The sequence below is a fragment of the Ursus arctos genome, unplaced genomic scaffold, assembly GCF_023065955.2.
Source record: "Ursus arctos isolate Adak ecotype North America unplaced genomic scaffold, UrsArc2.0 scaffold_8, whole genome shotgun sequence".
Lineage (NCBI taxonomy): Eukaryota > Metazoa > Chordata > Mammalia > Carnivora > Ursidae > Ursus > Ursus arctos.
Genome location: NW_026623100.1, coordinates 60,757,997 through 60,781,844, shown reverse-complemented (window position 1 = coordinate 60,781,844; position 23,848 = coordinate 60,757,997). Strand labels below are relative to the sequence as shown.

At 36.0% G+C, this 23,848-nt stretch overlaps 1 protein-coding gene across 3 annotated transcripts in view; it reads right to left on the bottom strand.

Annotated features, from left to right (window-relative positions):
* The window catches only part of MEMO1 (mediator of cell motility 1), a 126,867-nt gene that overhangs the window by 76,131 nt on the left and 26,888 nt on the right, over positions 1–23,848 (bottom strand). Inside the window, exon 1 of one of the 3 annotated variants that reach the window (XM_057309000.1) lies at positions 14,589–14,705. The exons of the other annotated variants lie outside the window; for them this stretch is intronic. The gene's annotated coding sequence lies outside the window, so the exon portion shown is untranslated. Of the gene's footprint in view, positions 1–14,588; positions 14,706–23,848 lie in introns of those variants that run through there. 3 annotated transcript variants of the gene reach the window in all.

Here is a 23,848-nt window from a genome sequence, read left to right as displayed (position 1 = left end):
CTGATCATATCTACTAATTTATTATGGTTGCTTAACTGCTGATCTATACAGTAGCAAGTAAAAAAATGAATTTGAGTTCTTCCAGAGAGGCTGATACTTGGCAATATGGTATCTTTAACACATAAAGATGATGAACAAAATATGCTTTGTGTTTCAAATACAAAGGATTTGAAGGCACACTGATGAGCGGAAAAATCAGAAGTATTGTTAAATCCTAGCAAAACTAATGGCTGTGTGATCTGGTCCTGAGAGGGATAAATGGGAATTTACTTCTTTGGAAAAGATACTAAAAGTAGGTTCCCAAAGGATCAATGCTCAGGTATTTCCTTAGGAAACAGACAATAAATAATGGGCTGTATTTACTGTAATGCAACTTGAGAACACTTCTGTTTCTAACCTACTTGAGCTAAACAATTTCACAAGGAAGTTTATTCTCATGGTGACAAAACCATAGAGATAGTAAACACACACACATACACACCCCTCCTCAGCCCTTCTTTTCCTATGCAACTTGTTAACAGAACCATTCTAAGATATGTAATGAAGTAAGCCAAAATGGTTTTCTACACTTTTCTGTTGGGCCTGCTGTTCCTATTCTTCTTTGCAAACAAAAAATTTTAGTGGCCTGCTCATGCTGAACAAAAGTCATGTGTTCTATAAGCTCTTCTCTTCTTCTATTAAATAAATTAGCACAGCATGGGCTTAACTATGACCAATAATGTTTTAACATCACAAATAACATTCGCCTTCATTTATTAATTGAATAAATATTCATGGAACACCTACTTTGTGCTAAGAAGTGGAATGGATGCTATAGGTACAGCACTAAACAAGACAGACACAATACCTGCCTTCATGGAGCTTCTAACTGTCAGTGTCTCAAATATAAAGAATGGCTGAAAGATAAAAATCTCAGACAAGCTAAAAAAGAGACATTTTTGGTGAGAAGAGCCTTCCAGTGTTGCTCAAAGTATCCCTCATACATAAAGAATGACCAACAGCCATAATTTTTTTTACCATTCTTTTTAAGTGGTACCTATTAACACAGTAAACTTAATTCCATGGGATATGTTAAGGCAAAGTAACAAGAGACAAAGCAGAAGCAAAAAATACAAATTAAAACAAAAGCACGCTGTCAGCACCTAGTATTTTGTTGGCAACCATTCTGTGAAACCTGTTCAAATTAAAAAAATTAACCTGTAGTCGAAAATATTAAGATAGGGGCACCTGGCTGGCTCAGTCACAGTTAAGTATCTGCCTTCAGCTCACGTCATGATCCGCGGGTCCTGGGATCGAGCCCCCTGTTGGGCTCTCTGCTCAGCAAGCAGTCTGCTTTGCCCTCTCCCTCTGCCTGCCGCTCCTCCTGCTTGTGCTCTAATTAATAAATAAAATCTTTAATTTTATTTATTTATATAAATAAATTAAAATAAAATCTTTAATAAATATGTATTTTATATAATAAGATTTATTTATTATATAAATAAATAAATAAATAAATAATTTATGCTATACTTTTTATAACAGTGGCTGCTGGATCTCTGAATTTCACAGGCCAATAAAATTTCCCAAAAAATGGGGGGAACCAACATGGGGTGCCACTTTTTTATTTTACTAAGAAAGGACACTTAAAACATACCAACCATTTATCTATGATCACCATGACTTCATAAAATAAATAACACCAAAAAATGAGTACAATTTTAAGATAATCTCAGTCCTTTAAACTGAATGAATTAACTACATTTCATTGACTCCAAGATACCAGCAGTATCAATGTGCACCATTATTTTATGTACTAAGAAAGACAAAAACCTCCGAATTAAGCTAGGACATATGCCTACTTATCACTTTGAATTTTTTATTTTTTATTTGTTGGAAAAGCTCTTTTAAACTTATTTAGACATTAATTATGATACTCATGTTTATATTTTAAAAAGCAAAATAAATTCAAATTATTCTTGGTACTAAGGAGGGCACGTGTGGTAATGAGCACTGGGTGTTATATGCAACTAATGAATTGCTGAACACTACATCAAAAATTAATGATGTACTATACGCCGGCTAATTGAACATAATAATAAAAAAAGAGATTCTGAAAAATGTCTTCAAATTCACAATCTGATATCTAAATTGCTTTTTAACTCACAGTCATTGGTACTCTTTCTTTTTCCATAAAATCATCCTCTGTACCATTTAGAGAATTAGTGATGCAATATTTCTTTTAAAAGTGTTCCTCTAGGGGCACCTGGGTGGCTCAGTCGGTTGAGCATCTGCCTTTGGCTCAGGTCATGATCTCAGGGTCCTGAGATCAAGCACCACATCAGGCTCCCTGCTCAGTGGGTCCCTCTGACCCTCCCCACTGCTTGTGCATGCTCTCTCTCTCAAATAAATAAAATCTTTATAAGTAAGTAAATAAATAAATAAAAGTGTTCTATTGCCTCTGGGACTCTCATCCAAGCAACTGACTATACAAGTTCCCATGCCATATATTTCTTGATCTTACAAAAAGGGTCACCAGAAGATGTAACTAACCACGGGTTCCAGAAGGCAACTCAGGAATGGTAATCTCTTCCATAAACGGTCCTTAAACAGTACATTAAGTAACATCAATGGGTTGCAGTTGTCTAGTCATACAAGCAGGGTTAATTCTTGAGTTCACATATATGTAGACAGTGGCAACTATTTCACAACCAACAATGATGTTTAGGAGCCAATGATTACAAAATATCTCAATTTCAGAAATGTTAAAATGTGGGAAAATATACACCTTAAAATTGATGAAATACAGTAGGCACTATAAACTACACTTACTACAATGTTCTGATATTCATTTCAATGAAGAACAGCAAAAAATTCGTCAAAAACCAGCATTTGAGACCACTGCTTCTCACTACATTGAAAAGTGTTTGAGAAGCCTTATCAACTATAATAACCTCACTTAATTTTAAAAGTAATATTTCGGCAGTTCTCCCCAAATTCTTTCTCTCTTTATCGATGCTGTACTGTGATCACATACCTAAAATTTATTGCTGTGCTATTTATAAAACTTAATATCTTATTTTCAGATACATCTCAAGGGATACTATTTGTTTTTATGTATCTGTGATAGGACTCCTCATACAGAAAAGAACATGCTCTTAGAACCACAAAAATTGTCACACTGAATCTAACCCAAAACTATCCAGAGCATTACTGAATCAACCCTCCCCAAAAAACCTTTGCTGTGAAGAACACTGATTGTTCTCCTTGACAAAAACCTCAAAGGCAGGCCAAATCCAAATATCTTGGATTCCTTATTACCCACCAATTTATTTAAACATTTTAAGAATTTATTTACATTTTTTGGTTAAACTCTGTAGTTCAGAATACCATTGCGTAGGGGCAATTAATTGTCCTATGAATAACTTTTAGTTTATACCAACCAATTCTTACAATTGTCCCACTGGAAATCACTTACCACTCTTCTGCCCACTCATATACAGTTTCTCAAAATTTTCAAAAGTTAATACCAATTTCACTGGCATTTCATATCTAAAAGGGTTGCAAATTTGGAGGATCACACTGTATTTCTCCCTTCAGGTCACTTACAAAACTGTAGTCTGGTCTAAACAGGTTTAGCAGTGATCCCATTGATAGTCCATTAATTTGGATTCTCTTTTCCTACTCCTATTCTCTGTTTATAAGCAAATTCCCTATCCCTATTAAATGATATGACTAAATCCCTTGATAGTGCCTGGCTGTAGTAGCTTATGTAAACTCATTTTTCAGGATCAAAATATTGATTTTTGTTTGCTATTTTTGTTATAAAAATATGTAAAATATAGAAAATTGGGGAAATGCATATTATGAGGGGAAAACCAATAATCCCACAATTATAAAAATCTGAAAATTTATATTTTCCAAATTTCCTTATAAGTCTTAAAATGATCTACAATTCTGTAACCTGCTTTTATTTACATGTTAACATTATAGCATAAGCATCTCCCTATATTATGAGCCCTTTAAAGGCATTTTATGGCTAAACAGTATTTCCTTGTGTGAATGGATCACTTCTTCCTTAAGTATCTCTCCAACATAAGATGCTTAGATCATTTCCAATTATTTGTACTATTATAAAAAATTCTATAGTACGTGTCTCTATTTCATATTTAAATTTTTTTACTTTTGAGATTCTCAGAAATGGAATTACTATGTAAATCAGTATGAGCTGTTTTAAGATTTCAAAACATAGATTCAAAATGCTATCCAAAATTGCATCCATTCATAATTATGCACCATGTATGACAATGCCTGTTTCACCATAACCTCACCACTCTCATCAAAATAATATTTTGAAAGAGAAAGTAATTTAGCCCATTATCCCACTTGATAAAAATTAAAATCTAATGACCCCTTATATCTGGCATTTGAAAAATCAAATATTTTATTTCTTCAACCAAAGCAATTTAACTTCTAACAAAAATGTATTTTTGGCTTCTGAGATATGTATTTTCTACTTGGACCATGGAATAGCAACATGATTCTTGCCAGCCACAAGTTTCCCATTACCAATATTTAGCAAACAACTACTATCTATAGGTCTTTACAGAAGACAAGTCAAATTCAAAATCAAGCCTATTCTGCTGCATCATGCTGCTGTTTTAAATTACAATCCTGAAGATTTTGATATGCTCCTACCATTAAATTTTTTAACTAATGGGGCTCCTCCAACAACAGTCAAGAGGTCAGAATCATCTGATGTGTTTATTTAAGGAACAGATCTCTAGTTCTTACCACAGAGCTACTGTCATCACAATCTCTGGAGATGGTGACCGTTTTTTAAACAAGCTTTTTTAACAAGCTGTCCAGGTGACTCTGATACTAGTATTAAAATGTGAACATGGATGGAACTAGAGGGTATTATGCTAAGTGAAATAAGTCAATCAGAGAAAGACAATTATCATATGATCTCCCTGATACTTGGAATTTAAGAAACAGGCAGAGGATCATAGAGGAAGAGAGGAAAAAATGAAACCAGATGAAACCAGAGAGGGAGACAAACCATAAGAGACTCAGGAAACAAACTGAGGGTTGCTGGAGGGGAGGCGGGTGGGGGGATAGGGTAACTGGGTGATGGACATTGGGGAGCGTATATGTTGTAATGAGCACTGGGTATTATTATATAAGACTGATGAATCAGAGACCTGTACCCCTGAAACAAATAATGCATTATATGCTAATTTTTAAAAATAGGAAAAAAAAAAAACTTGAGGTCCACAGCCATAAAGGAGTTTATTTGTCCATGCTACATGTAGCTAACAGGCTCTTAGAAGGTTTATAATAGAGATTTTTCATTACCATAAAAAAAATTATATGAACTACAAATTAGCAATATATAAATGCATGAACTTTTATCTCCAAACTACTTTGAAGCCATAAGTGACCCCCATTGCTTAAAATTTACACAAGTTTATTTTTAATGGTGTTTGTAGCCTCCCATTAGGATCAATGCCTCTCCAGCTTTTCCCCTCAAACAACCTTGACAACAAAGAAAACTCAGATTCTTAGAAAGCAGGTGATACACAAATTCAAATTCTCTTTTAAATCTCTGTTTTAGTCCAAAAATTCATGAGGATGTAGCAGACTGACAATACAATAACCACTATAATCTCAAAACTCCCAGGCTCCTATCTGCAACTTAAATGGAGGCTTCAGGAAGATAGACACCATATTTATCCTCTAACAGAGTCAAGTACTCTAGTAAGGAAATATGAACCTCAATCATAAGAAGGCAACTCCCTAAATTATATAAATGCTTAACACTGGGTCCACAATACTTCCTTAATGCATATGTAACCAGGAATCATTTTCTTCCAATTGCAGCTAGTATGTTTCTTTTCCTTTTTTTAATGTTTCTTTGGGTTACAATCAGTCAGTTGATACTAGTAAATCTGGGTATTTTGATACCATATTTAAAAATATAATCTGTGGGAAAATCTATCCAAGTCTGCCTTATTGGACAGAATCAGGACTAAGATAAATTATACTTCCCACACAAGCCAACACTTCTTTCACCAAAAAAATTAAAGTTTCTTAAGACAAAAGTAAAAGTTAGAATTTTCACTTTTCATATATTTCCACTACAAAACAGATTTACAGACATTACCCCATTCTCACCTTATTCTGTATAATACAGATCTTCTCTAAGAGCTTTTACTTAGAGTTTAACCAGAAAAAGTGATCAGGCCCAGTGGTCTACACCAAATGAAATGTATATTATGACTGTATATTTGTGAACTGATAGAACAATAGACCTGAAACAATCTAAGTGTCCACCCCCCTCCCAAAAAAAAGCCTGGTTAAATATTATAGTAGATCTATAAAGTAGAAGATTAAGCAAATGTTAAACACTGATGGACATTTTTGTGACTCCCTATGGAAGATCTCTTAAATTAAGAAGAAAAAGAAAGCATTGTATAGAATAAGACGTACAATATGCTGTCATTTTGTATGTGCATATTCATGATTATGTACTGGTTTGTATTTATGTAAAATATCTCTGGACCAACACAAAAGAAATGGATAATAGTGACTGCATCCTGACAAGGGAACTAAGAGTAGAGGGAAGCTTTACTTTTCATTGTGTACTTTTCTGTATCTTTCATACTTTCTACTATGTACATATCCAAATATTAAGTATATCCAAATATTAAGTATAAAAAACAATGGTGCAGTTGTATAATAGAATACCATGAAGTCATAAACAATGATGCTGCACCAAGATACAGAAGCAAGTTAAGCTCCATTAACCATTGAATGGATAAAGAAAACATGGTATGTATACACAGTGGAATAATACTCAGCCATTAAATGAAAAATGAAATGGGATGCCTGGGTGGCACAGTCAGTTAGGCATCTGACTCTTGGTTTCAGCTCAGGTTGTGATCTCAGGGACATGAGATCGAGCCCCACGTTGGTCTCCGCACTTAGCGTGGAGTCTGCTTAAAACTCTCCCTGCCCCTCATCCTCTCTCCCCCTTTCTTTCTTTCTCTCAATCAAAAAAATAAATAAATAAATCTTTTTTTTTTTTAAGATTTTATTTATTTCTTTGACAGAGAGAGAGACAGCCAGTGAGAGAGGGAACACAAGCAGGGGGGAGTGGGAGAGGAAGAAGCAGGCTCCCAGCGGAGCAGTGAGCCCCATGTGGGGCTTGATCCCAAGACCCTGGGATCACTCCCTGAGCCAAAGGCAGACTCTTAACGACTGAGCCACCCAGGCACACCACAAAAAAATAAATAAATCTTAAACAAAAAAACAAAAAAGAATGAAATCCTGACATTCACGGCAACATGATAGACCTAGACGGTATTATGCTAAGTGAAATACTCCAGACAGAAAAACACATAACTTATCAATTCCCTTATATGTAGAATCTAAAAAACAAAACAAATGAAGAGACAGCAACAACAAAAGAGAAACAGACTTCTAAATACAGAGAACAAACTGGTGTTGCTAAAGGGGAGAGAAGTGATGGGATGGGCAAGATGGGTGGAGAGGATTAGACGTACAAACTTCCAATTATAAATAAAGAAGTCATGAAAAGTACATCACAGGGAATATAGTCAATATTATTGTCATACACTTAATGTATGTGGCACACCTAAAACTAATATTATATGTCAACTACACTTCAATTAAAAATAATTTTTAAAAAAATGATGCTGTATGGGGAACCTGGCTGGCTCAGTCAGTGGAGCGTGCAACTCTTGGTCTTGGGATCATGGGTCTGAGACCCAGGTTGGGTGTGGAGACTGTTTAAAAAAAAAAAAAAATTGATGCTACAGACATCTCTTTAATTGACATGGAAAAAAAAGCCTCTAAATGCTAAACCCAACTAACAAATCATTGTTAGACCTAAGACAATACCTATATTAATAATCTAAGTTACACAAAACCCAACTGTTGAAAATTGCTATTTGACCAATAAAATATACATTAAAGTATTAAGATACATACAGACCAATCTTTTTTTTTTTTTAAAGATTTTATTTATTTATTTGACAGAGAGAGACAGCCAGCGAGAGAGGGAACACAAGCAGGGGGAGTGGGAGAGAAAGAAGCAGACTCATAGCGGAGGAGCCTGATGTGGGGCTCGATCCCAGAACGCTGAGATCACGCCCTGAGCCGAAGGCAGACGCTTAACCGCTGTGCCACCTAGGCGCCCCACATACAGACCAATCTGACAAGATTTCCCTACTATCAAAAGGGGGTTCCCCCTTCCTACATCACTTCCCTAAGTGTGATGTCCATCACCAAATTTCTGGTAGATATAATCAGACAACAAGAAAACATTCTAGACAAGAATGATCTAGAAAAGAGGACATTAAAACACCTTATTAGTATCTTTCTTTATGTAATATGTAAAATGTAATAGTTTCAACAGTTTTGTTTTGTTTTGTTTTGTTTTACTTGTCCACCAAGGGACAAGTAATGTTCCACTCTGACTTTTTCAGCAATCATTTATCAGATAATATAGAGAAGCCAATTTGCTTTTTGAAGTAATTAACTATAATCTAATGCAATTTTTGTTTTTGTGCTTTTGTTATGGCATGTTTGAGGCCTGTTTTCTTTTCACTAACCATTGGTAATGCATGTGCCAGCTCATCCGTCTAAAGAATTATGTTTCTGATTTTGCAATCATAAGATGTAAACAAAAAGAATCTCGGCAAGTTCTTCCTTGATAACTAGCCAAGAAAATATGCCTAATGTGGACTGAGATGGGTATGCCAGGTATCAGATATACAGAAAAGAAAAAGGTAGTCAGGCATAACAGCTACTAAGATAAAAGGCTTTCCAAGGAGTTCACAGATGGATAATTTAGGAGCAAAACCAAGTTTGAAAACTAAAGGATGTGGTTAAACATGGAAGTTGAGTTATATGCGTGCATCTACTCTGCCAAACCCTTTTCATATCCGTTTGGACTGTCTTCACTTAACTATCACTAAAGCAAACGTTTCAATGTAAAAGCTTCCCAGAAGGAAGAATAAATACTTGGGTTTTAACCCAGGTGGGACCTCTCCCATTCCCAGAAGATCATATCAGAAAAATCCTGAAAGGGGCGCCTAGGTGGCACAGTGGTTGGGTGTCTGCCTTTGGCTCAGGGCGTGATCCCGGCGTTGTGGGATCGAGCCCTACATCAGGCTACTCCGCTGTGAGCCTGCTTCTTCCTCTCCCACTCCCCCCTGCTTGTGTTCCCTCTCTCGCTGGCTGTCTCTCTGTCGAATAAATAAATAAAATCTTAAAAAAAAAAAAAAAAGAAAAATCCTGAAAGCCTCAGCCATATTCAAGTACTAGTATCTTTAAGAGACCTTAAACAATGTCACTGGCACCTTCTTTTAAACCACAGCCACCAGAAAAATTCTACTAAAGAAACAAAAACTCCTGGGGCGCCTGGGTGGCTCGGTTGTTAAGCGTCTGCCTTCAGCTCAGGATGTGATCCCGACGTTCTGGGATCGAGACCCACATCAGGCTCCTCCGCTGGGAGCCTGCTTCTTCCTCTCCCACTCCCCCTGTTTGTGTTCCCTCTCTCACTGGCTGTCTCTCTGTCAAATAAATAAATAAAATCAAGAAACATAGAAAAGAAAGAAAAGAAAAGAAAAGAAAAGAAAAGAAAAGAAAAGAAAAGAAAAGAAAAGACTCCTTCCCAAATCCCTCTACACTTAGGCCAATTTGACTGACAGACAGAAAGACAACCACTCAATCAATCTTAACTCTACAAGCTAGTATTTCCCAAAGTATATTAAGCAAAATTTGAATTTGTAGAACTTTGTACCAACATCAACTGGACAGGTGAGTGAAAGAGTCAGTGATGACTAAACCTGGGGGCAAGATAAATGATAGTACCAATACCAATGACAATTAAGGACAAGCATGAAATCTGTTCTAAGATGAAGACTTTGACCTGGACACACTGCAAGTTTTAGGAGACAGTAAGGCAACTAGGTAAGATGTCGAGCTGTTAAAGAATAAGAGCCTTAAGTGCAGAAAAAGGGATGAATGACAGAAACAAAGATTTCAGTCATTTAACTAGTGGTGAAAGTTGAGAATGGCTGAGCCATCTGAGTGCGCACAGACTGATGATGACAGCATAACTGTTTAAAGTGTGTCTTCAGATACAGGCACTTCAGCATGCGAGTAAGAAGTTGAGTCCGTGAGAGAGGGAAATGAGGTGCAGCTCAAGAAGCAGATGGAAAATACAGGAGAAGGAAAGCAAAGAGATAAGATATTCAAGATTGGGGCGCCTGGGTGGCACAGCGGTTGAGCATCTGCCTTCGGCTCAGGGCGTGATCCCGGCGTTAGGGGATCGAGCCCCACATCAGGCTCCTCCGCTATGAGCCTGCTTCTTCCTCTCCCGCTCCCCCTGCTTGTGTTCCCTCTCTCGCTGGCTGTCTCTATCTCTGTCAAATAAATAAAAATAAAATCTTAAAAAAAAAAAAAAAAGAATTTGATGTACTGCAATGAATGAACACAATGAGAACAGAGAAAATGCTAATCAATGTATTTGGTGATTATGAGAAATCAGAAACCTGAGAGCAATTAGTTTTCAGTACTGGGGGTAAAAATTAAATTTACAAGTACTGAGAGACCAGAGAAACTACAAGATAATGAAACCCACTCCAAGAAGAGCTGAAAGCTGCTATCATTGCCTCTTTTTGATTAAAAAAAGGTCTCTAGGTCTCCCAATCTGAAGTCTCCAACACCTCAAATACATCAATTCACTCACTTTATGAAATAGAACCATAGGCATTAGCAATCATACTTTTATACCTCCCAAAGAAGAAAGTCATCTATTACTGTCATGGGAAAGTCAACATTCAAGTATGCTTTTGGAATTGTATCCAAATAGATAGCAACCAACATGAATATGAGAGTGTGTTTTTTGAAAGATAGTTTCTAAGATTTTCTCTACACATTCACATTAAACATGATTTACACATTAACAATCCTGTAGCTAGTTCTATAGAACTCAAGCCAATAGTTCATGTTAACAAGGGAGTGATAATTTAAAATACTAGCCTTGTGTATTAGTAGCCAAGCTTTCATCTAAGAACATCAAAGCAACTTTAAACATCTATTAATTATAGCCTTTCTAAACTATCCTGTTTGCTGCAGCAGAATTCAAGCATGAACATGATTATATTCTACCTTGATGACAAAAAGTATTATTTAAAACATTTGTGTTTAATATTCAATAATTATGATAAATAGGGATATAACAACAAAAAGTTATTTTGGATAAGTACTTCAGAATGAAAAGTAAAATCTCAATTTGAAGTTCATTAACTGTCATCCAGAAAAATTCAGAGAGGGACCAGACTAACTTCTTCTATTCTATTAAAGAAAAAAATCTGCTAAACGAATAATATGAACATGGTAAAAAAAAAAAAAATACAACAAAAATACAGTTTTCAGCTACTTTAGATATAGTTGATGTTCAATTTTAAAAGGAGGTAATAATATGGCAGAAAGAACTGCAAACTGGAGGACAGGACCAGCCAGAATTTAAAGATTTTTTTTTATTTTTTTTATTTTTTTTTTGGACAGAGAGCAAGCACAAGCAGGGAAGCAGCGAGCAGAGGGAGAGGGAGAAGCAGGCTCCCTGCTGAGCAAGGAGCCCAATGTGGGACTCAATCCCAGGACCCTGAGATCATGACCTGAGCCGAAGGCAGATGCTTAACTGACTGAGCCACCCAGGTGTCCTAAGAACAGCCAGAATTTACAGTGTACCTATAATTACGACAGGAACAGTACTGGGTTCCTTAAAATGTTATTCTTGGTTAACTGTCATAGCAATCCCATGATATAGTTATTATTATTTCCAGCTTACAAATAAACAAGAAAAACAGTTTCCTCACATTTATATAGCCAGTAAATGGCAATGCCAAGATTCTGAGCCACACCAATCTGTCTCTGAGCTGTGACGTTGTCCTACTCAGTACATTGCCTACTCTAAAAAGTAAGTGATCCAGGTTATAGCACTAATATTCCCACAGATCAAGGCTTCAGTTTCCCTTTCTATAAAATGAAGAGGGTAAACTCAATTATGTCTGTAATTCTAGGTTACTATAACATAATAACAGGTAGAACTAATTTTTTTAAGTTTTTATTTATTTTTAAGTAATTGTCACACCCCATATGGGACTCAAACTCACAATCCCGAGATCAAGAGTCACATGTTCTACCAACTGAGCCACCCAGGCACCTAGAATTATTTAGATTGATGCTTAAAGATACTTATCAATCACTTATATGCACTTTACTAGGTATAGCTCTGGGGTATATCAGCTTTCATTCTATGCTTCCTTGAGTGTTGTATCAGAAACTTAAGAAAGATCAACATAGAGGGCACCCAGCTGGTTCAGTCAGCAGAGCAAGCGATTCTTGATCTCAGGTCATGAGTTCAAGCACCCTATTGGGCATAGAGGGAGGGAGGGAGGGAGGGAGGAAAGAGGGAGGGAGGGAAGGAAGGAAGGAAGGAAGGAAGGAAGGAAGGAAGGAAGGAAGGAAGAAAAAGTAGAAAGATCAACATAGGAGTGACAGAGCAGGGGCGCCTGGGTGGCTTGGTCATTAAGCGTCTGCCTTTGGCTCAGGGCGTGATCCCAGAGTCCTGGGATGGAGCCCCACATCGGGCTCCTCCACTGGGAGCCTGCTTCTTCCTCTCCCACTCCCCCTGCTTGTGTTCCCTCTCTTGCTGCCTGTCTCTCTGTCAAATAAATAAGTAAAATCTTAAAAAAAAAAAAAAAAAAAAAAAGGAGTGACAGAGCAGACACCAAGAACCTCTTTCCCAAAAGTGAGAGAAGAAATAAGAAAATCAGGTACTATGTAAGATAATTTAATGACTTTTCAGAAATTATACCTTTATTGATTAAAAAAATCCCAAAACAAAGCCTTTTAAAGTAAAGCTTTGAAAAATATGAATCTCAATGTATTTTCACCATCAAAAGAATCATCAGAGTTCATTTATTAATTGCCAACATTATTTATAAGACTTTGATACTTTGATTTTGTTTAAGACAGTAAAGATTGGGGCTCCTTGGAAAAATGGCAGATTGTACATCTGGGGCAGAAATGTAAAATGAGTCTGGAACATCTTATACCAGATGTGATGGTTAATTTCGTATGTCATCTTGACGGAGTCACAGAGCGCCCAGATATTTGGTCAAAAACTATTCTGGGTGTGTCTGTCAGGGTGTTTCTGGATGAGATTAACATTTGAGTTTGTAGACTGAGTAAAACAAATTGCCCTCCCAGCCCTCCCTGATGTGGGTATGAGCCCTATCCAATCAACTAAAGGCCAGAACTGAACAAAAAAGCTGGGCTCTCTCACAAGTAAGAGGGAATTCCTCCTGCCTGACAGACTTCAAGCTGGTACACTGGTTTTTTTGTTTTTGTTTTTGTTTTCATTCCTTCAGACTCAAACCTAAACACTGGCTCTTCCTGAGTCCTGAGCTGGACTGGAACTACATTAGTTCCTGGGCCTCCAACTTGACCACCGCAGATAACTTATGAGTCTCTAAAATTCATAAGCAAATTCACTATATTAAATCTGTTTATATATATGTACATATCCCATTGGTTGTGTTTTTCTAGACACCAGAATGCAAGAAAGCTATCAAAGACTATTAGGGTCATGTCTAGACTCAAAAACCAGCTTAAAGAGGTTCCCACTGGCTAAGGATGGGACAATTTGAGCATCTTTTAAGTCTAGAAGTTCACAGTGACACTTGAAAAAAAATTTTTTTTTGCTGGTTACCTTCATCCAAAGATGCCTTTTATCCTAATGCTAGAGAACCAACACATTATTTTGATAACTGGAAAATAAAGGAAAAGGATCAAGCATTACTTATCCTACTTGTTCTAAGTGAACTGTTCCTTCAAGTAATCAAGTAACTGAGAATAGGAAGTGTCCTCTTAGAGAAATATTACAAATAATAAATAAAGGCAGAATGATTAAAAAATGTAACCACTTTGCAAGTCCTAATGAATTATTCAATCTAAACAATGACCACAAATGGCTACCTGTATCACCAAAAAGAGACAACCAGGCATTCTCTACTTCTTGACAAAAACAAAAACAAAAAACCTAAATCTGATCAAGTCTCTAAATCTGGGGGCACCTGGGTGGCTCAGTCGTTAAGCGTCTGCCTTCGGCTCAGGGCGTGATCCCCACTTTCTGGGATCGAGCCCCACATCAGGCTCCACTGCTGGGAGCCTGCTTCTTCCTCTCCCACTCCCCCTGCTTGTGTTCCCTCTCTCGCTGGCTGTCTCTATCTCTGTTAAATAAATAAATAAATAAAATCTTTAAAAAAAAAAAAAGTCTCTAAATCTGTGTTGTTTAAAACAGGGTCAATGGCCCCATGTGGCTACTGGGATGTGCAATTGCAGCTTATCCTAATTGAGATATGATATAAGTGAAAATTATACACCTGATTTCTAAGATTTAATACAAAAAATGTAAAATACCTCAAAAATAACATTGGTTACATGTTGAAATAACATTTTGAATATAATGGATGGAATAAAATATATTAAAACCAATTTCAGGGCACCTGGGTAGATCAGCCACTAAGCGTCTGCCTTCGGCTCAGGTCATGATCCCAGGGTCCTGGGGTGGAGGTCCCTGCTCCGTGGGAAGCCTGCTTCTCCCTTTCACACTCCCCTTGCTTGTGTTCCCTCTCTCGCTGTCACCCTCTGTCAAACAAATAAATAAAATCTTTAAAAAAAAATTTTTTTTCACCTGTTTTTTTTTTAAGATTTTTTTTTTTTAAAGTAATCTCTATACCCAAGATGGGGCTCAAACTCACAACACCAAGATCAAGAGTTGCATGCTAGCAATGTCCACAATAGCTAAATCATGGAAGGAGCCGAGATGCCCTTCAACAGATGACTGGATTAAGAAGTTGTGGTCCATATATACAATGGAATATTACTCAGCAATCAGAAAGAACGAGTTCTCAACATTTGCTACAACATGGACGGCACTGGAGGAGATAATGCTAAGTGAAATAAGTCAAGCAGAGAAAGACAACTATCATATGATTTCTCTCATCTATGGAACATAAGATCTAGAATGATCAGTAGGGGAAGAAAGGGATAAAGAAAGGGGGGGTAATCAGAAGGGGGAATGAAACATGAAAGACTATGGACTATGAGAAACAAACTGAGGGCTACAGAGGGGAGGGGGGTGGGGGAATGGGATAGGCCGGTGATGGGTAGTAAGGAGGGCACGTATTGCATGGTGCACTGGGTGTTATACACAACTAATGAATCATCGAGCCTTACATCGAAAACCGGGGATGTACTGTATGGTGACTAACATAATATAATAAAAAATCATTATAAAAAATAATAATAAAAATAAATAAATAAATAAATAAATAAATAAAAAGAGTTGCATGCTCTACCAAATGAGACAGCCAGGTACCCCTCACCTGTTTCTTTTCATTTTTTTTAAAGTGGATACATGAAAAATTTCAAATTACCAATACGTGGCTCAAATTTATGGCTTTCATTATATTTATAGTGAACAATGCTGCTCTAGATCTAATTAACAATTTTTATATGGTAAATGTGACAGAAAAACATGTTGAACACCACAACAGAGATGCAATTACAAAGATCCAGGCTTCAGGAATCTCTAAAAATCAAAAGACCCAATTTCTTCAACAACAAAAACAAAACTTCAAGAAAGAAAAAAAAAGAAAAAGAGTGAGATAGAAAGGGAATGTGTAGATTTGAACAAAAGATAGAACATCAGGAACAAGGCAAAAAGTTCTCCTTTAAAAAAAAAAAGATTTTATTTATTCATTTGAGAGAGGGAGGTAGCACAAGCAGGGGTAGCAGCAGAGGGAGAGGGAGAAGCAGGCTCCCCACTGAGCAGGGGGCCCATCATGGGGCTCAATCCCAGGACCCCAGGATCACGAGCTGAGCCAAAGGCAGCTGCTTAACCAACTGAACCACTCAGGCACCCCCAACAAGTTCTCCTTATCACAGCTTTTTGACATCATACTGGAAATCCTAGCTAATACAGTAATATAAGAAAAGGAAATAAAAGGTATACAGATTGGGAAAGAAGAATAAAAACTGTTCATCTAAGCAAATGACATGATCATCTATGTCAAAAGAATTAACAACAACAACAATTCCTGGAATAAACAAGCAAGTATGGCAAGGTTGCAGGATACAGGTTAAAATACAAAAGCTTTTCTATATACTAGCAATGAACAAGTGGAATTTAAAATGAAAACACAGTAACATTTATATTAGTACCAAAAAAAGATGAAATACTTGAGCATAAAGCTAACAAAATTGTATAAAATCTGTATGAGGAAAACTACAAATCTGATGAATGAAACCAAAGAACTAAATAAATAAATGGATAGATATTCCACGTTCCTGGATGGGAAGACTCAACATCATCAAGATGTCAGTTCTTCCCAACTTCATCTACAGATTCAGTGCATCCCAATCAAAAGCCCAGGAAGTTACCTTATGGGTATCAACAAACTGATTCTGAGTATTATATAAAGAGGCAAAACACCCAAAAAGCCAACCTAATACTGAAGAACAAAGCTGGAGGACAACCGATACTACCCAACATTAAGACTTACTATAAAGCTACAATAGTTAAGACAGAGTGGTACTGGCAAAAGAACAGATAAATAGAGCAATGGAACAGAACAGAGAGCCCAAAAATAGACCCACAGAAATACAGTCACCTGATCTTTGACAAAAGAATGGAGGCAATAAAATGAAGTCTTTTCAACAAACGGTGGCTGAACAAATAGGCATCAAGGGGTTATATGGTAAATCTCTGTATCTTCTACTCAATTCTGCTGTGATCTTAAAACTGCTCTAAAGAAATAAAAAATATTTTAAAAATAATAACATTTTTTAAATACTTATGAGACACATCAACTAACTGCAACCTATGAGCCTCATCTGAATCCCAACTTAAAAAGAGTTTAAAAAGAAATTATGATAATCAGGAAAATGTGAGCGTTAACTGAATATGAAGTAATTAATAACTTTTTTACAGTGATAATATTAGTATAGTTATGTTTAAAAATTTTTAAACTTAGCTTCTTTTAAAGCTATATATTGAAATGTTTACAGATGAAATGATATTCTATCTGTGTTGAAATAATATGAGAGTAAAAATAACATGGGAGGGCAAACGCAAGGGGATACAGGTGAAATAAATTGGCAATGGGCCAATAATTTTGTAGTTCTGTGATAGGTAAACGGGAATTCATTACACTATTCTCTCCACTTCTGTAAAATCACAGAATTTTAGCAGTTGGAACGAACTTTAGAAATCAGACAATGGTAAACATGAGTAAATTTTTTTTTAAGATTTTATTTATTTATTTGACAGAGATAGAGACAGCCAGCAAGAGAGGGAACACAGTAGGGGGAGCGGAGAGGAAGAAACAGGCTCCTAGCGGAGGAGCCTGATGTGGGGCTTGATCCCAGAGCACCGGGATCACGCCCTGAGCCGAAGGCAGATGCTTAACGACTGCGCCACCCAGGCGCCCCTAAACATGAGTAAATTAAGAAATGGAAACAAAGCCAAAAATACTTGAGTTTGTCACCTGAATAAAAAAACTTTGAGTTTCAATTTTCTCATCTATAAAAGTAAGTATAAAACACTAAGTACCTATATGGGGTGGCTTAGCATTAAGTAGAATAACACAAACACATGTATTTCCCAAATCAAAACTACGATGAGATACCACCTCACACCTGTCAGAAGGGCTAAAATTAACAAGTCAGGAAACGAGATGTTAGTGAGGATGTGGAGAAAGGGGAACCCTCTTGCACTGTTGGTGGGAATGTAAACTAGTGCAGCCACTCCAGAAAACAGTATGAAGGTTCCTCAAAAAGTTAAAAATAGAACTACCCTGTGATCCAGCAATTATACTACTAGGTATTCACCGAAAGGTAAAAAATACAGATTCGAAGGGGTACCTGTACCCTAATATTTATAGCAGCATTATCAGTAACAGCCCATCTATGAAAAGAGCACAAATGTCCATTGACTGATGAATGGGTAAAGATGTGGTATATATACACAATGGAATATTACTCAGCCATCAAAAAGAATAAAATCTTGCCATTCAAAACAATGTGAATGGAGTTGAAGTACATTATGCTAAACAAAGTAGGTCAGTCAGAGAAAGACAAATACCATATGATTTCACTCCTACGTGGAATTTAAGAAACAAAACAGATGAACATAGGGGAGGGGGGAAAGAGGGAGACAAACCATAAGAGACACTTAAAAGATAGAGAACAAACTGAGGATTGATGGAGGGAGGTGGGCGGGGGACAGGCTACATGGGTGACAGGTATTAAGGAGGGCACTTGTTGTGATGAGCACTGGGTGTTGTATGTAAATGATGAATCACTAAATTCTACTCCTGAAACCATTATTGTACTGTATGTTAACTACCTAGAATTTAAATAAAAATTTGAAGGAAAAAAAAACAAAAAACATGTATTTCCTAAAAGTCAACTTTCACCCTTTCCTAAAGTTCTAAACAAACACTAACTCATATGGCCTAATATCATTTGAAAAGTGAGAAAAATAAAATAAATCCTCAAAAGTCTACATGCAGTTGGCTCCTCTTCCTTAAAACCATCTCTTTATTCCCAGTTTATACACTATATTCCCAGTTTTATTCAGAAGACACTTTGCATATTCCCCATGCTTAAAAGGTGACTTATTTTAAGATGAAAAGAATTTTACAAACTTACCATTCACCTGCTAGTGTTAGTTACTACTACTTGTTACTTGGTGATTTATAATTAGAGTTTCAAATAGACACTCTTCTTTTGAATAATAGGTAGTACTTACAATACTTTTGCCATTAAATAATAGTTTAATGAGTGTTTGCCATTAAAACTAGGCCTGATATTCATGTCCCAGAGAAAGCTAAATCACTCGATGCCAGTTCTATATGGATTTCAAGGATCTCACATACATTTTAGCTAAAATTTATTAAAAATTTATTTTCTCAACTTTTTTAAGTTAAATATCTTTGAAAAGAATAATGTCTTTAGGCAAAAACAACCTAACTTAGATGTTGCCAACATTTGCAAATGGTATAAAACCCATATTTTGTCAATGGTTATTCTGACGTGTCAAATTTTGGATACTTACTTTTGTGATCTCTATACATTCTGAATTTTTCTATAGTAACCAAGTATTTCTATAATGAAAAAAAAAAGTTTGTATAAATATAGGATAATATAGGACTTCATTCTATAAAGGAACATGGAAACAATAATGAATACTAAATTGTTTTGTAGTTATTGACATAACTTCATTAAGTGAAAACTGCTATGTAAGAGATGGTAATAGGTCCCAATCACTTGGCAGTCAATTAATTGTAACTATTTTTAACAGAAGTATAATGTTTTAATAGAACTTGACAGGTTTTTAATGTTAGTGTTTAGTGGATACTTTTAAAATTTTGAGTTGACATTTATGTAGTTAAAAGTTCCAAAAATAGTTACTATACAATTACTGTTCTGACCTCTATTCTCATATACTATCCTGGAGCGCTATCAGAAGCCTCAGAGGAATGAGGGACTGACCAGGATGCTTAGACAATAGGAATCAAAACTTACAAGTCCCAACCAAAAGTAAGGAGTCCTGCCTGTGTGTCTCAATGTGGCTCAAGAACCACATTCAAGAAAATCCACTGGTGTGCTTAATAAGCACCCTGCTCCCCAAAGCCTAATCCAAAAAGACTGAATCAGAGTATAAATGAAAGTATCAAGTCACATAACAACACTTCACCAAAGATTATTTTATTTTCTCCCTAAAAACCTTAAACAGCTTCCCCCAGACCACGAAGCCATCTCACATCATTTAAACAATTACAAGTATCTCATCTTGCGAAGTGATCCTAGTATCTGATAATGCCTCTCTTGGCAACAGGAGGCATCTGCAGACCCGAAATCCTTCCAGCTTCCAGCTTCAGTTAACGCGGAGAGACCCAGAGAGGCCTACGCCTAAGCAGGACTGACTGCAAACAGCTTCTACCCTGGGATTAACAATTCTGCTCAGGAGCTTTCAGGATGATCCTTTTTTTTTTTTTTCCATATTTTATTTATTTATTTGAGAGCGAGGACGTCCACAGGAGGAGGAGCAGAGGGGGAGGGGGAAAGAATCTCAATCGGCCTCTGTGCTAAGCGCCAGCCGAATGCAGACTCAATCTCACAACCCTGAGATCTTGACCTGGGCAGAAACCAAGAGTAGGACACAACCGAATGAGCCACCCAGGCACCCCTCATGCTAATCTTCTAACCTAAAAGTCTCTGAATCTTGCACTACCTGCAACTCCTAATAGTGTTACCAGGTTTCCTTCTCCTAGCAGCAAACCTAGTTATTCCTTCTATTAATGACTAAATTGTAGAGTGTTCTGTTAGTGACCATACTTTATACTTTGTCTGATATTAATATAGCCCCTTCAACTTTCTGATGCTTACTGTTTATATGGTCCTCTTTTTTCCATCCATTTAATTACAGTGATAAATCTTCCAAGAAGTGCCTCAGCTTAATTACAAAGGAGGCCTCCTTCTCTCACTTTTTATCTCCTTGATAACAAAACTACACATTTCATATCCCTCCATTTCAAGTCCTTGCCTTCCCTAATTCTTGGCATATAAACTAAGAATGTTTTGTTTCACAATTCAAGTCTATTTGTGTTTTTTGTTTTCATCTTAATTTTACAGTCAATGTTGTCCATTATAGATAGAATTTGAGAGAGTAATAAATACATTTTTTAATGAGGACATTCCCATTCCAAGTTTTAACCTTTTCTCATAATCTACAAAATATTAGAGTCCTGTTTCAGGTTACAGCATATTTATAAAAACAAAACTTTAAAATGTAAACTAAAAAAGGTGGAGAAATGTTGGTTGATGAACTACTAAAAAGTTTAAAATACCAGACATCTTAATTTGGTCTTATGTATGTAATACATTTTTATTATTATTTACTAATAATGTTTATTTTAGGTAAGTGTTATAAACAGTTCAATACCAGCTATTACATAGAAAAGGCTAGTTACTACATCTAGTTAGCCATTTAAGACAACATTAATTACACAGGAAACTTTCTGGCAGGATTCCTAATTTCCAATACTTTAACAGAAAGCTGTATATGTTGAACTTCCAGTTAAGTAAATTTATCAAGCTACAAAGCTCCCTCTCTCTCTATCTCTCTCTCTATATATATATACATATATATACATATATATACATATATACAAATATATACACATATATATACATATATATGTGAAATGATCCCATTTTTATACATAGGCATAGAAAACACAAAAAATTATTTTAGCATAAGAGATGATTTATTTCAGTTTTACATTTACCTATATTTTATTTACCTATATTTTCTAAAGTTTCTCTAATGTATCTGAATTACTTTTATAATTACAGAAGTTTTTCTTTTTCATAATTTTCAATAGCCATCTCTCCAAATAGAGGAACAATTCGGTTCCTGGGCCCTCACAACACTTTTACATCCAGTAGAGTAATTCTATTACTGCATTTCAAAATGTGGCTTGTTTTAAAGAGCTAGTGTTAGTTTAATTGATCTCAGCCTCTGTAACATTTCAGACAACAACTCAAGCAGTTTTATAGTTACATTTGTTTTGTGGATTCCTCCACATAATCAAACATTTTATTAAATACCCATTCAATGCTGGGCACTGTCCTAGCCTGGCTTCCTAATGAGTCTTGGGATAACTATTTATTAACACCTTTCTTGACCAGGCAGCATACATAGTTCTCATTCATGCTCAGAATGCACTATTATCCTTATGGGGATCAATTTAAAAAACACTGTAGATATACAAGCAATATACCTTTTACTGCCACCACTAACACTTTGTCCAATCTGAAGCAACATTTCAGGTTGAAAGTTCCTTCAGATAGTAATGCATCAACTAGACCAGAAGACTTTAACTCTCTCCATACCCCATCTAAAAATTTTGCTTGCTTTTTTTATATTTTCAGATTCTTAACTTACACATTGATATGTTCATATGGATGCTAATAACATCCTGCAAAAGATTAGAGTATTCTGTTAAATTATAAAGGTGGCAGACCCTTCTTTCTTGGGTATAAACATAAGATAGACATACTTATGCAGAAAAATGTTTGGAAGAATAAACTTTCTGTTTTGAAATACAACTAAAACCAAGCATGAAGAAGACTCAATAATATAAAATTGCATCAAAAAAGTTTTACTACCAGATTCAGAAAAAAAAAACAAACTAGTAATAGTACTATATAAAATTACATATGTGATACATTTTTTTTGTTAATACTCTTTCACTCAAATGTTTCTCTAACTGGTATGGATGGGATGTGGTCTAGGACTCTAATGAACTTAACTCTACTTGAAATGATGTATAGTAATACCAGTACACAGGCACTTTTGGATGCTGTACTTGTCATGTTTCCCATTCCTCCATCTTTAAAGTGTGTGAAACAAACTGGGCTGAGTTAGAAACATACCAAATCAAGAAATAATTTAACAAGACAAAAATTAAAAGCCTTATTTAAAAAACAATTTAAAGGAGATAATACTAATGACCTCACAGAAATGAAAAGGATTATAAGAGAATACTACAAACAACTGCACACCAACAAATTAGATAACCTAGATGAAATGGATAAATTCCTAGAAACACACAAACTGTCCAAACAGACTCAAGAACAGAAAATTCAAACATATGTATAACAAGTAAAGAGTCTGAGTCAGTAATTAAAACCTCCCAACAAAGAAAAGTCCAGGACCAGACGGTTTTACTGGTGAATCCTACCAAACATACAAAGTAGAATTAATGCCAATCCTTCTCAAACTCTCCCAAAAAACAGAAAAGTACAGAACACTTCCTACCTCACTCTATGAGGCTACCCCGATAATAAAGCCAAAGACGTCACAAGAAAACTACAAACCAATATCCTTTACGAATATAGAGAAAGAAGTCCTCAATGATATACTAGGAAACAAAATCCAGCAACATAGTAAAAGGATTATACACCTCAATTAAGTGGAATTTATCCCAGTAATGCAAGGGCAGTTCAAACCAAACGATGCAATAGACTGCATTAATAAAATTAAAGAAAAAGAAACACATGATCATCTCGATGGGTACAGAAAAAAGCATTTCACAAAACCCAACACCCTTTTGTGATAAAAACAGAGTTGGAGGGTCACCTGGGTGGCTCGGTCAGTTAAGCGTCTGCCTTCCACTCAGGACATGATCCCAGAGTCCCAGAATCAGGCCTTGCATCAGGCTCCCTGCTCAGCGGGGAGTTTGCTTCTCCCTCTGCCCCTCACCTTGCTTGTGCTCTCTCTCTCACTCTCTCTCAAATAAATAAATAAAATATTAAAAAAAAAAAAAACCCAGAGTTGGAATAAAAGGAAACTTCCTTGACCTAAGAAAGGGACACTTATGAGGAAACCCACAGCTAATATCACACTCAACAGCAAAAATTGAAAGCATTCCCCCTAAAACTAGGAATGAGACAAGAATGCCCACTTTTGCCACTTCTATTCCATATTGTACTAGAAGTTCTAGCTAAAGTAATTAGGCAAGAAAAAGAAATAAAAGGCATCCAAATTGGAAAGGAAAATGTAAAATTATCTCTCGCAGATGACATGATCTTTTATATTAAAAAATTCTAAAAAATAAAAAAAAATCTAAAGAATCGACATTAAAATTATTAGAGCTAATAAAGGAATTCAGCAATGTTGTAGGATACAAGA